This window comes from Pectinophora gossypiella, unplaced genomic scaffold (genome assembly GCF_024362695.1).
Source record: "Pectinophora gossypiella unplaced genomic scaffold, ilPecGoss1.1 Pgos_40, whole genome shotgun sequence".
Taxonomy (NCBI): Eukaryota; Metazoa; Arthropoda; class Insecta; order Lepidoptera; family Gelechiidae; genus Pectinophora; species Pectinophora gossypiella.
In genome coordinates this window covers 338070-348401 of record NW_026063250.1, presented here as the reverse complement: position 1 = coordinate 348401, position 10332 = coordinate 338070, and the positions used below count along the sequence as shown (strand labels likewise).

Below are 10332 nucleotides of genomic sequence, written 5' to 3'. Positions count from 1 at the left end.
GATAGGGGGCACTTTTCTGCACAAAAAAGCTTTAATGAACCTATGCTCTAAAGCGTCACGTTTTCAAGATATTTAGCTTGAAAGTTCCGAAAAGTGTTGTATGAACAAATCGATTTTACTTTTATATGCAATTGGAATACAGTGACTAAGTGATTATGCATGGAATATTAGTGTTTAATATACCACATATTTACTTTATTGAAAAATAAATAAATAGAAAATAGATAAAATAAATATCTATAACTTACTTTTATGTGTAACTTAAAAGAAATCCAGAAACGAGTCGTGAGATGTACAGCTCATGACTTATTCTCGTGGTAATCACACTCAAAGTTATTTGCTATGATTGTCTAACAATTTCACACTTTTTGAGTTTTTATGTTTATTCAATGAAAGGCAGCTTAAATGTCTAATCACAGTGAAAGCAGGTGGGGTGTGAAAATTCGCTTTTAGGACCACTTTACAGCAGTGTATGGAACATACCTAGTTCGTATAGACACACCAATGGGGTGTGTGCCTTCAATTCAACGGGACCTTAAGCTGTTTAGTTCATAACAATCATATTACATGAACACATTGTTCAATTATTCATCGATTTTCTTAGTTGTGTTTATAAAAACATACTTCTAAAAGTATTCATACTTATAAAAGTATGAAATAAAACATCGTAAAAGTAGTCATATAGTTATTTATATTTTGCTTAAAAATGAAATCAATACTAATTGTTATTGAATACATACAGTGTATATACTTATAACAAATAGCCTTTTTTTATACAAATTCGTACCTATTAGGATAATGAATATCAGTCTTCTTGAATAATCAATCTTCTTCTTCATCAGAAATAATAACTTGATCTAAAAAGGCAGCAGGGGGTTGAATTTCTTGGTGCCGAGCCCATCCCATATACCAAACTATGCACATGACATGAGCACAGCACCCGAGTGTCCGTTTTCCAACTATACAGTTGCAATAGTGACCGACAAGTTTATTTCTGTTTTTCAAACTATTAATTAGCAAGATATATACAAAACAAATTCTGCTGCTCTGGTGCCTCGAGAGTATTTTAGCTCTTGTCAGCCAAGAATCACAAACTACTATGTTGTATTGATTTAAATTATAGTCAACTTCAAAATCTTCATACACTTCAATGAAAAACGTTCCGTTTCTTTTAGATGTTCGCCATAGTAGCTTCTTGCCTGCGTCACTTGATACGGCCCCAGAGACATTATCAACAGATCCTCATATGATAAGATGGGAAACTGTTGAAAGCCTTCACTTGAGTTTATAGCTTGGAAAGCGGCTCTGCGTTGATTTAAATTGTTTTGTATTACAAACTCGCACAGATAGTTTGGGGCGTCGTGCTTAAGGTATATATCGTTGATTATTTCATTTACGAGTGGGTGATCTGTCACCCGTTTTCCGAAGGCATTTATTAGGGCACAAGCAATCCTCACTTCCTCTTTTAAATGTGGCATATTCGGTATTGCGTAGTTAGCTGGAAACGATAAGAATACTGTTCCATCAATAATGAAGTAGGTAAGTACGTCACATTTAGACTGCGTTTCCACCAGTAACATGCTAGATGCTACGTAGCATACCCTACAATCGGGTTCATTGTGCCGATCTTCTGATCGGACCCAATTATCTGATTGGTGGATATTAAACCTAGCAACGTAGCACATGTCAGATGAAAAAACAGCCTTACCGTTGTGCTTGCATTAATATGAACTGATTACTCTCTACTGTTACAAAAAAATCCAAATATCATATCAAAATATTCAAGGCTTCTCTGGCAAAGAATTAGACGTAGAATTATTTTTAGAGACATTTTTTATTGACATTTTATGTATTACAGAGCATTGGTTGAAGGATTATGAATTGTTATTCGGTTTTAAAAATTATCATTTCGCTAGCGCTTTCTGTCGAAAGATCAAATTACGTGGTGGCTCCCTTATTTTTATCAGAAATAGTTTAAAATATAAAGAACGCAAAGATATTACTGGACTTTCGATAGAGGGCACTATGGAGATTTCATGTATAGAAACAGAGAAACATATTGTTGTAGCCGTATACAGACCCCCATACAGTGCTAACTTCACAGTTTTTGAATCAGTGATGGAAAATGTACTGAAGGTCATATCTAAAAGTAATAAAGCCATTATAGTGTGTGGAGATTTTAACGTTGATTTATATGAAGTAGATTCAATTACAACTAGATTTCTAAGTTTGTTTACATCTTTTAACCTTGTTAATATATTTATGGAGCCAACTAGAATTACAGAAACAACTGCCTCATGTTTAGATAACGTTTTTTGCAATTGTGACTTTCAAGACAACAGTATCCTTAACTGTTTTAAGTCAGATCACAGTGGGCAGCTGGTCAGTTTTCCAGTACTTAAAAATGTTCAGAAAATTAAATTTCGTACACGACCCATCACTGATACTCGGATAGAGAAATATCGAAATAGTCTTATAAGTAACTTACCTTGTCCAAACTTTGATACAGACAATCCTGACGATTTTTACAGGGATTTCTTTACTATTATCCATAAAGAATTTGAACATAATTTTCCTCAAAAGGTAGTTACCAACAGTCAATCATTCAAGTTTAGTGACTGGGCTACCGTAGGCATTCGCAAAAGTAGAAATACTCTTTATTCTTTAAATGAGGAAAAAACGTATACACACACTGATAGTTTTAAAAGCTACGTCAAAAATTATTCTAAAATATTTCGAAGAGTGTGTTATACAGCCAAACAGATGCATATTAGTAGTAAAATAAAGACCGCGGATAATAAAATAAAGGCAGTTTGGCAAGTAATAAATAGCGAAACAAAGGCTTCGAAACCGCGTGAATTAGAATATAATATAGAATCGAGCACTGGGTTAGTTAAACAAGATAAAGATGTAGCTGAAGTTTTTGATAAATTCTTTACGAACATCCCTGTAAAAACTACAGAATCTCTCAGGTCCTCTCCTGTTCAAGCTGATATATTGTTGAAAAGTAATGTTACTGCTTGCACTGAATTATTTGATTTTAAACGCGTTGATCCGAGTAGTATTGTTAAAGTATTCAAACAGCTGAAACTTAAAACCTCGAAAGATTTATGGGGATTGTCTGTCAAATTGATGAGCTCTGTTATTGATATCTTAGCACCATATCTAGCTTACATTTTTAATATGAGTGTTGAAAATAGCACTTTTCCAAATTTAATGAAAATCAGTAAAGTTATACCTCTTTTTAAATCGGGCACAAAATCAGACCCCACGAATTATAGACCGGTTTCTATTCTACCAGTACTTAGTAAAATTTTCGAGAAAATTATTCTCGACCAACTGCTATGTCATTTTAATTTAAATAACTTACTTCACAGCCAGCAGTTTGGTTTTACTAAGGGTCGGTCTACAACAGACGCGAGTGTCACATTTGTTCGACACATTTTCGATGCTTGGGAGAAGTCGCAGAATGCCGTAGGAGTATTCTGTGACTTGTCTAAGGCATTCGACTGCGTGGATCACGAGACCTTGCTTTTGAAATTGAGGCACTATGGATTAAATAATGGAGCTCTCAGTTTGTTAAATTCATATCTAGGTGATAGGATACAAAAGGTACAAATCAATAGTACGACTTCTTCGGGCTCTCATGTTCAAATGGGAGTTCCTCAAGGATCCATTTTGGGGCCGTTCCTTTTTTTAGTGTACATAAATGATTTACCTTATGTAGTACAGAACCAAGCTGACATTGTACTGTTCGCGGATGATACTTCTCTTATATTTAAAATCGATAGAAAGTTAGAGGAACTTGACGAAGCAAACAGCGCTGTGTCGCAGGTTCTAAGCTGGTTTACAGTAAATAACCTAGTTCTAAATGCTAAGAAAACGAAGTGTATTAAATTTGTTCTACCAAACGTAAAGAAAGTAAATAATAACATTAAAATTAACGACGAGAAACTAGATTTTGTTGAACACACCGTTTTCTTAGGAATTACTGTAGATTCAAAACTTCAATGGGGCCCACATATTGTATCACTAGCGGGCAAGCTAAGTTCAGCAGCATATGCCGTCAGAAGAATCCGACAACTCACAGATGTACCCACTGCTAGACTTGTCTACTTCAGCTACTTCCACAGCATAATGTCTTACGGTATTTTATTGTGGGGTCGAGCCGCTGATGTAGAAACTATTTTCATTATTCAAAAAAGGGCAGTTCGCGCTATTTATAATCTGCGTTGTCGGGACTCTTTAAGGGAGCTGTTTAAAGAAATAAATATACTGACGGTCGCAAGTCAATATATTTATGAAAACATTATGTATGTGCGTAAAAATGTATCTCTCCTTCCGAGAAACTGTGAAAGGCATACTTACAATACAAGGAATAAAAATAAAATTGTTGTTCAAAATTCTAGATTAAGTAAATTAAATTCATCTTTTTTGGGGTTATGTATACGTTTTTACAATAAAATACCAGATAATATTTTAAATTTGTCAGAGAACAAATTTAAAGCTCACGTGAAGCTTACTTTATGTAAAAAAGCCTATTATAAGATTAATGATTACCTAAATGATAAAAATGTCTGGTATTGAATGTGTTCCTCTAGTTATTAAATAACTTGTAATGTACCCTCATTGATTTAAAAGATGTGTTGCTGTTGCAGTTTCTTGTCATTTCTTCTCCTCAGCCATAACACCTTGCGAAATGACGTAAATTCAAAAATGTTACATTGACCTTCAACAAGTTTATCCATGATAATTACGTTGAATAAATGATTCTGATTCTGATTCTGTAAAATCAAGTTAAGGAGTAAATGACGCCTATATCATACATAACACAAACTGATAAACTCAGTTTGCAATTAGTAACCTTAGATAAGGTGTGTACAGTTAAGTACCTATGTACTTCCTATATAATGTAGCAAAGACAGAAACCATTAATGTTATTGCAAGTATTTATTAATTTAATTTTTTCAATAAGATAAATATGTTGTATATTAAATAATGTTTCATGTATAATCAATCACTTTGTCACGATATTACGATTGTATATAGATAAAAATTTAATTTTTTCAATAAGATAAATATGTTGTATATTAAATAATGTTTCATGTATAATCAATCACTTTGTCACGATATTACGATTGTATATAGATAAAGAGTAAAATCGATTTATCCATACGACACTTTTCGTAACTTTCAAGCTAGATATCTTGAAAACGTGACACTTTAGAGCATAGGTCCATTAAAGCTTTTTTGTTCAGACAAGTGTCCCCTATCGATTTGCACAGGTTTCATCGTGCGCCGCAGTTTTAAAAAATCCGCTAGGTGGCGCCACTGAGATATGCCAGAAAGGTTCATAGCCCTTTATGCGGACTTTTTTGAGTTAATTCGTATCTTTTTTTTTTGACGTTACTTATTGTAGATTTGCCGCAGATGGCATTAACTACTTGGCCGGACAAATGGGGAGCGCTGAAGGCTCTCACCCGATACAACGTTTAAGACAACAGGCCTGAGGGTGCACAGTTGGGCGCGAACCTCGGCTCAGGGCGTCGTCTGAGAGGAAAAATATTTGAAAGAATTAATCGACCCTAGTGGGTCGATAGCGATAAGCGCTGAATGAGGGAAATCGTCGACCATGATGGCGGGGTCGGTATCGGGGTCCTGAAGTGTTTGGTGTCGCGAGCTGATTGGCTGCCTCTATGGCTAGAGTAAAGAGTTAATTCGTATCACAAACCTAAAGGTCTATGTAACCAGGCCAAAAATTTCCAAAAAGAAAAAAAGATGAGGCTATAATTATGACATAATGGCCCCGATTCCTGCAGACACCTCCTAATTTTACTTTAAGTTATACCTGTCATTTTCTTATCCGCCAAAAAGGAAAGGGACGGATAATTTTCAGCTCTTAATTTAAGGAAGAATGAGTAAATGAATGAATGACGCGGGCGAATCAAAAAGGTATCTTCCTGGTATGCAAACCGTTTGACGTGTGCTGTCAACTTAATTCTGTCGGGTTATTAGTCAATGCAAAATTTTTATAGGGTTGTTTTTGATTTGTGCTTAAAATTGATGTGTGTTCCATAAATTTTATGCTTGTCGATTACCCGTCCCTTTCCTTTTCGACGGATAAGAAAATGACAGATATAACTTAAAATAAAATTAGATGGTGTATACCGGAATTAGCACCAATACATTTGTGTGTAACCTGTGGATTCCATTGCCTACCGATTTGAAAATATGAAAATACGTTTATTGTTTTTAACCAATTTTTAACGAATTTAATGTACCTAATATAGTATTTGGCTGTATGGGTTATGTTTCCTTTGCCTGTCCTATGGACAAAATAACAAAAAAAACTAAACATGGTCTTATGGTCTCGTTGCCGAGAAGTTCTCTTGATAATTTCTGCTACCTACTTTGTTAGAATTTGTAGCTTACAAGTTCATCGAGTAGTGCGAGAGCGTCGACATTCTACTGTAAAAACTTCCAGAGCCATTGTGTGTTTTGGATAGAGCCGATATGATAAAAAGTTTGTGGATAATGTTCGTTGATAAATTGCAATGTAAGTAACATACAAACAAATGACACTGTTATTATATATGACACTGTTATTATAATACTTATTTATTTATAGGTGTTAATGCTGATCGACTTTGTCATACTAACTCATAATCATACTAAGAGATGCAAGCAACAATAACAAGTTTCCTGAAGAATGTTCCAGTCGTACAGTTGGAAACAATTATGTCTGTATAAGTTGTGGAATATCTTTGGAAAGGCACTCACGAAGATAAAATCACAGGCCACGGGCTTATGGAAAGAAGTGAAGAGTGCTATTATATAGAAAAACAATCTCCGAGATAGGTATTAAAGTATTAAGTATTTTAATTTATGTTGTACATAAAAAAAATATGTGTTTCAATCATAATTGTTATAAGGCAATCCTTAATAATTATTAAAACATTGTTCTAATTTTAATTTATTGTTGGCAATGTTTCAATTCCATTCCTACACATTAAATAATATTGATACAATCGGGCATATTGTGCAATATACTATTAAAAACATTCATGTTTGCTTTCAGATGCCTGATGGTTGCCCATGTATGTGTTGTTTGCACGATGAGCTCACCTCAAAAGCATTAATATCTAGTGAACATAAAAGCTGTGTTAGGTGTGTTGTTGCAATGTATATAGTTCTATTTATTAACCCCCGACGCAAAAACAATGGGGTGTTATTGTTCGGGGTTATGGGTCAGAGGAAGAAAATAGAAAATACTTTAGTAAAGAAAAGAGTAAATTTATTAACGCAACACACCCTACGCCATTGCATGTCAGAGAGAGAGGCCGTAGACAAACATAGACACTATAGTCTTTTTCTTAAAATAATAGGGATGCGTCACACACGACCAACACCAGTGATGTGACATTGCTACCATAACACCCCCCCTCAATGTTACATCACTCAACACAACTATATAAAAAAAAATATCCAATACAAAACAATCAAAAACTTTACATCCCATGACAACTTAATACAAACTTCTAACTCATAACTATATCTCTTTAATAATACAAACTGTTTTCCATAATATAAAATCAAACCCTTACATATATAAATTTAAACTCAAACTTAAACTTCTTGAACTCAAAAACTCTTCCCTATAAACTTAAACATCTTCAACTCAAAACTTAAACTTAAAACTTCAATAATAACTTCTATTAATCAACTAAACAACATGTCTCTACAACTTACTTACACACAACTTAACTTCTAAAACAATATCTCTTTACATTTTTCAAACTTAGCTTTACTCAATGCTTTAGTACATATATCTGCCACTTGACTTTCAGTTTCAATATACTTCAAAATTACAACATTATCTCTAACTTTATCTCTAATAAAGTGATACTTCAAATCAATGTGTTTTAATCTTTTATGATGCTCAGGATTCTTTGCAATATGAATGGCTGATTGGTTATCTTCAAACACAACAAAATTATTACACTTTAAATTAATTTCTCTTAACAGATTTCTAATCCAACATCCCTCCGAAATACCTTTAGCTAGAGCTACATACTCCGCCTCCGTTGAAGATAACGCCACACACTGTTGCTTACCCGATGACCACGACACAGGACAACCATATACCTTCATAATACAACCTGAAGTAGACTTCCTGTCCTCCTGATCTCCTGCCCAATCCGCATCAGTATATCCTACTAATGGTACTTCCTCACCTTTCCTGTATATCAACTTTAGACCTAATGTCCCTTTAATATACCTTAAAATCCTTTTTAATCCCTTCCATACATCCTCACCTGCGCATGACTGAAACCTGCTTAAATAACTCAGAGCATAACATATGTCAGGTCGAGTACCTAACATAGCATACATTAAACTTCCAATCAATCTCCTACATCTTCTTATCAGTTCTTCGTTCTTCTTATCACTCTTCTCAATTCTCAGTCCTAGATCCATTGGTGTAGATACTGGCTTACATTCTTCCATTTTATATTCCCTTAGTATTTTTCTCAAATAGTCTTCTTGGTCAAGCTCAATCACTCCTTCTTTCTTTCTTATGTTAATTCCTAAGTACTTTCCCTTAATATCTTTTATATCAAAATCCCTTCTTAACGCATTCTTCAACTCCTCAATCTTCGTCACATCCTCAGAAATTAAAATAATATCATCAACATATAATAACACGTAGAACTTTACTCCTTCCTTGTAATATAGACAATAATCACACTTGCTTCGAATAAACCCTTCCTGCATCATCAGCTTGTCAAATCTCTCATTCCAGTATCTGGGTGACTTCTTCAATCCATACAAAGACTTCCTTAACTTTAGTACCTTCCCATCCTGTTTCATACCTTCTGGCTTCTCCAAGTAAACCTCCTCATCAATACTTCCGTTTAGAAATGCATTCTTCACGTCCATCTGTTGTATTTCCAAGTCAAATCTATTGGCTATAGCAAGCAGGATACGTAACGTTGGTAATTTCGCCACAGGAGCATAGATTTCTGAATGATCTAACTTATCTTCTTGTTTAAAGCCTCGTGCTACCAATCTAGCCTTGTAAACTTGTGTATCCTCGTCCTTCTTTATTTTGAACACCCACTTGCTATCTATTGTCTTCTTCCCTTTAGGTAAATCTGTCTCTATCCACGTCTCATTTTTCTCTAATGCTTCCAGCTCCTTATTTATCGCCTCTATCCACTTTATCTTGTCTTTTCCCTCTACAGCCTCCTTGTAAGTTAGTTCTTCCTCTCCATGTACCAACAATCCCACATCATAGTCCTCCAACCATTTGGGTTTCTTTACTCTCCTCTTTTCTCTTCTATTTCCCTCCTCCAACACCTCTTCACCAGCACTCAGCCACTCATCTTCAAGATATTCTTCTTCAAACTGCTCACTTCCATATTCACTTCTTTCTATATTTTTCTCCACTTCTTCTGTTCGCTGATCCTCTTCACTTACCTCCATCACTTCTTCATTTCCTGTCATCTCCTCTTCTTGTATTACACTGTCTTCATTATTTCCCATTGTATCTTCATCTTCTTTCAACAGGTCTTCACCTTCTAATACCTCCTCTTTATTTATTCCTCTGCTTTCCTCTGTATTATTTCTTGTCCTTTCCAAAAACACAACGTCCCTGTGTGTCTCCACTTCTCTCTTATTTTTGAACCAAACTCTATATCCTTTTGTATTCACTCCATATCCTACAAACCTTCCCAGTTCTCCTTTTGGGTCCCACTTTAATCTTCTCTGCTTTGGAATATGAACCGATACTTCATCTCCGAATGTTCTCAACTCCTTGATATCATAACTCTTTTTATACAGTAACTCATATGGTGTCTTCCCTCTCTGGCTACTACATCCTGTTCTATTGATCGTGAATACCGCATTATGCACTGCCTCAGCCCACAATTCCTTGTCAACATTCGCACTTATCAACATCGTCCTAGCAGCTTCTACTATGGTTCTCATCTCTCTTTCTATTCTACCATTCTGCTCCGGGGTATACGCCACAGTGGTTTCATGCACTATCCCTTTCCTCTTAAATATTCCTTCCAACTCCCTGTTTTTAAATTCACCACCACCATCTGACCTGAACTTCCTCACTTTACATTCAAACTCATTCTCAAACTGCTCTAAAAACTCTACTATTTTATCCTTCACCTCATACTTATTTTTAAGAAAATATACCCACCTGTAGCTGCTGTAATCATCCTTCAGTAAAAGGAAATAAGTAGACCCGCCTAAAGACCTTGACTCCATCGGCCCGCACAAGTCTGCGTGCACCAGCTCACCTGGACCCTCTGCACGGCTGTC

At 35.2% G+C, this 10332-nt stretch overlaps 1 long non-coding RNA gene across 1 annotated transcript; it reads left to right on the top strand.

The window, feature by feature from the left end:
- Positions 1-6343: 6343 nt before the first annotated feature.
- On the top strand, positions 6344-7226 carry LOC126381207 (uncharacterized). The gene is made up of 3 exons (XR_007568713.1): positions 6344-6556; positions 6629-6858; positions 7079-7226. It is a non-coding gene; the product is annotated as an uncharacterized LOC126381207 (long non-coding RNA).
- Positions 7227-10332: the final 3106 nt, after the last annotated feature.